Genomic DNA, 6,326 nt, shown 5'->3' with positions numbered 1-6,326 from the left:
CCTCGTCCTCCCAGGGGTGCCCTCAGTGGCGGTGCCCCAGAGGGGAGTTAAGAAACAAACCAAACCACCCACACTGTGCTGGATGAAGCAGCACAGTTGAAAACATTGAATTAGCCCCTCCTGCCTTAAATCATAAGATCAGCCTCCACGTGAGCCAAAGTGACCTTTTGTGTCCCTAGCACTCAGGAGTGGCCCTACTCCTCACCCCTGGAGGCAGTGTGGGGCCGGGGGCACCCTGAGGGCTCCTCTGCCCAAGAGCACAAGTGCCTGTGCAAAGCAGCACCGAAGGAGCTGAGGACTCTCCAAGCAAACACACCCCCAAGGCATTGTGCAAGCAGGGGGAACGTGTGGCTTCTGGGAAACCTGCCTCTTCTGGAGCCAGCTGTGGCAGCACAGCCCCAAGCCTCACATTCCAGGGTATGGAATCCAGCCCTCCTCCGAATTTCACTCCCCGCCCCTACGAGCACCTGTCCTGTTCCGTGGTGCATCAGCAATCTGGGAGCCACAAGCAGCCCAAGCCCACCTTCTGCTCCAGTGAATGCCTGAGCATGGCCACGTCATCTGCAAGGAGCAGGTTGATCCCAGTCTTCCAGCCTTCCCTGCTTTGGAACTGGTGGGGTCTTCCCAGATTTAGTGGGCCACACATGTGTTTCTCCATCATAAGAAATCAGAGCAAGTAAAACAGAAAAATCAACAAGAAAGGTGAAAAAAAAAAAAAAAGGAAATGCTTTCCTTCTCCCTCCTCTTCTCTAAGACAGCTACAGCCTACACCCAAAATCCCCTTGTGCCCCCACCAGCAGCACCATGGCCAGGGGAGGCTGGCACTCAGCCACACCACTAGATGATGATGGGAGGACCTGAAGGTCATCCTCTGGGATCAGGAGATTCACTGCTGATGGCTATTTGCTCCCATGATGAATATTTGCTCCCACATGTAGAGCAAATGGCCTGTGTGACCCTGAGCACCACGAGAGGTGAAGCTCACGTGAGAAAACCAGCCCCAAGATACTTCGAGAGAGGAGAGGAAAGAGCGGGAATGACTTTACCCAACATGGACCAAGTGCTCAGACCTGACAAATGTCATGCTGGGATCTAGACCCTGAGCAGGCTGTCACAGCTCAGGGCCACCAGCTGTCATTTGAGTCGTTTGGAAGCTGGCAGCACAATGCTGTGTGTGTTAACAGCAGAGCATGAGTTTGGGAAACACAAACCTGGCTCTGCTGCTGACCTCCTGTATGGTCCCAGAAAGCCATGCCATCTCCTGCTTCCAGCTGTTTCCCTCCCTAAGCTACAAACGTTTTTTCTGGGGACCTTGGCTTCATGTTTCCAAACAAGAGTGTGAAACACGTAGGGTAAACCCTCTGGGGTAGGAGCAGCATTTCTGTTTTACACCAGTGTAAATTATTGCCTGTGCTTTAAAAAATGTTATTTTATTGGATGGAGTCACAGTAACTGTAAAGAAGAGAATGGGAGAGCTTCTTCATAGATGAACTTCTTATGATTTATTTATCACTGATTATCATACTTCTTCACTTGCATAAGGTTTGTGCTCCACACAAAAGATGACAGAGGACAGGAGTGACCTGCAGCTTGTTTGATGTAACCAGGGCCATGCAGCACACCAGGCACAGAGCAAATGGAGGCCCAACTCCTGCTCCAGGATCCCGGCAGGCTGGCACCAGAACACCAGGGCTGGACAAAAGGTTCGTCCTGAGCATCCTGGGGAGAGGTCATGTGGGAGAGCAGAGCAGGGGATGTCCAGAAGCACAACTCAGCCCTCTGGGTAAGCAGGGGGAGGGCTGCTGTGTGGTGCTGTTCATTAGCTCCTGCCCTTCAGCCTCCAAAGTGAACTGGGCATCTTGGCTCATTCTCTTCCTTGAGCAACCACGTGGAGCTGCTTGAAAAAGCTTCAGCAAAAAGACTTATCCAGGGGTTTGTGTGTGATAATGTTTGAGGTGTCTATAGCTCACATGCCAAAAAAGACGACATCCCTGCAGTGAATAGTGGCTCTGGAGCACTTGGTGCTGTACAAACAAGGAATAAGTTGGCTGCTTCTGGCTAAGAAGAAGCTCATGAGGTCATTTAATACCAGTGTATTTAATACCAGTAAAGTATACATTTTGATCCGAGGTATTCATTCATCCTTCTAGGAGCAGATCCAGTGACAGTTCCTTTGACCGACAAAGAAAACTTTCCAAACAGAGGTTAGGGGTCAGATATGAAGGTCAGACAGGAAAATACTTGGGCTGGATGGAGGATGAGGAGGGGAAAAGAATATCCTGGGGAGGCAGGTTGCTGTGAGCACAGCTGGTGCAGGAGCACGTGGAGGCATTCCAGGAGGAGCCAGGGTTGTGGCAGCCACCTTGGAGATGTCCCTCAGGCAGGATGGCTCAGGAAGAGAAGCCACAGTCCCATAGAGTGACCTTCCTCCTGGGCTGTTGGAGCTATCTGGAACACTCTGATTGCTTCTCCTTGTGGGAATGGGTAAAAATGAGTACCTAGTCTCCACCAATCTGCCATCACTCGTGTTTAGTTAATTCACTTCAAGTGGTCTGAGAAAAAAAAATAACAACTTTTCCTTGTTAGTCACCTTCCAGTGATGTATAAATGCTCTGACAGATAATTATCAGTGATATTGATTCTAACTAGGGCAGAAAACGAGCAGGTGAGTGCAAAATAGAAAGTTATTTATAAAGATGCAATTGAAACAAAATCTATCCTGCAGGCCTGAGAGTTTAAGGAGGAGAAAAAAATGCCTTTGCTGCATGTTTTTGCTCTCTCTGCTGGTGTTTGGATGCTTCCTCAGGAGCAGGAAGGCCACAGCCCTGGAAACAACAGGCTGAAATAAACAGGCAGCATGGCAACAGCTGAAAATAGGCATGAAAACAGCCAGAGAAAAGACCCTCAGCCCAAGGCAGGGCGGTCTGGGGCAATGTCCATCAGCCCAAGTCGGTGCTTGCTCAGCCATCCACAGCAGGATGTCAATAGCAAGGTGCATTTTAACATGTAAACCAAGTTCTTCCTCCAGTAAATGTGGCTCCAGGCACTTCTTGCAGTGCTGGGACACAGCGAAATTCCACCACCACTGGGGAGGCTCCTCTGGGAGGCGGCGCTGGCCTCTCCCTGGCTGGAGAATGGGCCCCTCTTAGTGCTGTGCTTTTGGGTCCCACAGATGAGGAGCTGCAAGTCTCACCATTGCAAGGCTGTAGCCCTTTTGCAGACGTAGCCCTGTGCCAGAATCCCGTGGGAGGCTGTGCTGTGGCTGTTGGCCCCCAGCGTTGGGCTCGCTTTCCCCAGCAGCTCCGCCGCCCATCCTTAGTCAGGCCAAGACCTAATTCCTTGGCCACAGGCTGGCTGTGGCTCTCCCTGGGGAGAGAAGGCTTTTGCCAGTTTGTTTTTAAATCACAGCACTGTTTATGCCAGCACTGGGCTGTCTGGGGCTGAATACACAGGAGAAGTTACGTACCTGGGTTCTGCCAGGCAGCTTGGGGGGGCGACACAGGGGGAGCGGAGTCTTTGGGCAGGGCTCTTCTCCTGTGGCTGACTTGCATCCTCACCCTGCTCAGCCTCTGTTGCTGATAGCTTTGTGGCTCCCACCTTGCAGGTACTGGAGGGAGAGAAGACCTCTAGGGCTGTGCTTTCGGAGCAGCCCCTGCGGTGCTGCTTTGCACAGCAGAGCAGGAACCACTGCAATGCTGAAAGTCCTTTTGCTCCTTTATTCCTTGGTGTCCAAATTGCTCGTCCTTGCCCCACCTGGAGCAATCACTTCTGGCAAAGCTGTGACAGCAGAGAGCTACATATAAAATGGGTAACTCGTCCCAGTTTGGTTCCCAGAATGCCCCCAAGCTTCTGGGCTGTGAAAGCTGAGCAGGAGGTCACCTTCCCTGCCCCAGTGATGACAGCAAGGATGTCTCCCCAGAGCCACATCCCCCAGCAGTGGCGCTGTACCTGTCCCTGTGGAGAAGGAGTTCCTTCGGGGCCGCCAGCCTTTCGGGAGTGGTTAAAATAAAACAGGAAGGCTTACAGGCAGATGTGGTTCCTGAGCCACTCCTGCCAAGGCTCTGCTCCACAGACATCAGCTGCAGGGAAGTGTTTAAGCCGAGCTGCAGTGCCGTGTGCCCAGCGTTTGTACGTAAACAGCTCCTGAAAGCATGAGAGGGGGAGTGTGTAGCTCTTTCAGAGCCGACCGGATGGTTCTCTTGCTTGACATGTTCCCGTCTTGAAACAACATCACTTTGTTGAATTTTGTGGCTTTTTATGTGGAACAACATTAGCTCATCCAAGCCTGTGGTTTATTTGAAAATGAAATTCCGGTAAGCTTTTTGTACCATCTGGCAGCGTCCAACCGAAGCGGGTTTAGCAAGAAACCACTGCACACGTGTGCACAAACACATACACACCAGAAACACTGTAATCATCATAATCAGTAGTTGCAGGAAGCTTGGCATCCTCAGGGGCAAGGGAAGAGGGAGAAAATCAGTGCCCGACTCACCTCCCAGCCGCTTGCCTTTCCCTGGGGCTTGGCTCCCTCCAGCAGAGGGCATTTTCCAAGCTGTCCCTCCTGCGCCTCTTCTACCCCTTCCTTCCTTTGACGTGAACTTCCAAGTAGATCCAGATGTAAATCAAACACAGCTGGGGGAGCTGCAAGACAGCACCGTGTCAAATTCACAGCTGCTGCAGGTCATCGCACTGGTTTCAAAGGAGAGACTGATCTACTCCAGCTGAGGACCTGGCCAGACATGTTGAGGAAGGACTGAAGCACACAGGAGAGGTCTGGCGCTCAGGCCGTGGCTTCTTGGTTGCTCCATGCAAAAGCTGAAGTGGTTCTTTAGGTGGGACCAGCCCTAAATTCCTTCCCAGCTCTCTGGTCCAGGCATGGCAGATTCTTAACATCTTGTCCATCCATTGCAGCCTTCCTCTTCTTCTCCTCCTCCCACATCTGTGGGCACAGACTGGCAAAGCTGGGAGAAAATGTGGCGTCACCCAGGTACACAGGAGACCACCAAACATTCATCTGTCATCTTCTGCCCTGCAAGAGGTTTTGGTGAGCTGCTGTCCCTGGTATCCAGTGATAGGACCTGTGGGAATGGTTCAAAGCTGTGCTGGGGGGCATTAGACTGGACATTAGGAAACATATCTTTATCAAGAGGATGGTCAGACACTGGAACAGGCTTTCTAGAGGGGTGGTCGATGTCTGGAGCCTGTCAGTGTTTAAGAGGCATTTGGACAATGCCCTTAACAACACACCTTAACCTTTGGTCAGCCCTGAAGGGCTCAGGCAATTGGACTGGATGATCATTGTAAGTCCCTTCCAACTGAAATATTCTGTTTGTGTTCTGTTTTACTTTATTCAATTGACTTTCCCAGTTTCTCTCCGGCTTCTCCCTTCTTCCACATTCGTCTGCTCATGGACGTGTATTAAACATGTGAGATGGATGGGGAAGGGAAAGGAAATGTCAGGGGGCATGAGGTGCTAGTTAGGACATGTAGGACAGTTTAGTGTGAGAGCCAAACACAAAGTCCACTGGAGCCAGTAGCCAGGTTTTCACTGACTCCAGCAAGCATTCCATTCCATTCCATTCCATTCCATTCCAGACAAGATGTCTCTTCACACATTCATCTCTACACACATTCTGTAATCTGGGGGGCGGGGGAAAATATATGTATTGGCTTTAAAATAACCTTAAAAATATAGCAGAGATCTGCTTTTGAGAACAAGCAATGGAAATCTGATGGATGAGCTCTGATGATGAGCCAGTGCCACTGAAAGACTTCAGATCCATGGAGGTCACACACTGCCCTGTCCGAGGGGACATATTCCAGCAGCAGCAGCAGCTCTGGTTTTGTATTACAGTTTATAACTACATGAACAGGACTTTTGAGGGAAATCCCAATGGATATCTCCATTCAGAACTGGCACTGCTGGATTTCAGTCTGCACAGCACACATTTAAAACTTGTGAGAGAGTATTTTTTCCCTGAGCTGGACATGAGGAGAAACCAGTGACCCTGAGGTAGGTGGAGGACAGCAGAGGAAGGTGAGATGCTCTAGGCCCCAGCCTGACAGGGATTGCTTTTGCCTGACTGCGGAGTCCTGGCTCCTTCCTCCACACCAGGTCACTGACACCATCCCATCCCCTGCCCAGCAGGAATTTGGATCACCTGAGAACATCTCCTAGGTGCTTGACTGGAGAAATAATATGAAATCAATTCCGGCTGCAAAGGAGAGTTTCCAAAAGGTGGCCCTGGCGAGGCTCTGCACCGGATGAGAGGCTGACACGCTGTGATAATCCTGCTCTAATTCTTTCTTTAAAAGGATTTTTTTTT

Source organism: Neopelma chrysocephalum, unplaced genomic scaffold (genome assembly GCF_003984885.1).
Source record: "Neopelma chrysocephalum unplaced genomic scaffold, ASM398488v2 Primary Assembly neopelma1_92, whole genome shotgun sequence".
NCBI lineage: Eukaryota > Metazoa > Chordata > Aves > Passeriformes > Pipridae > Neopelma > Neopelma chrysocephalum.
This window is presented reverse-complemented; position numbering follows the sequence as displayed.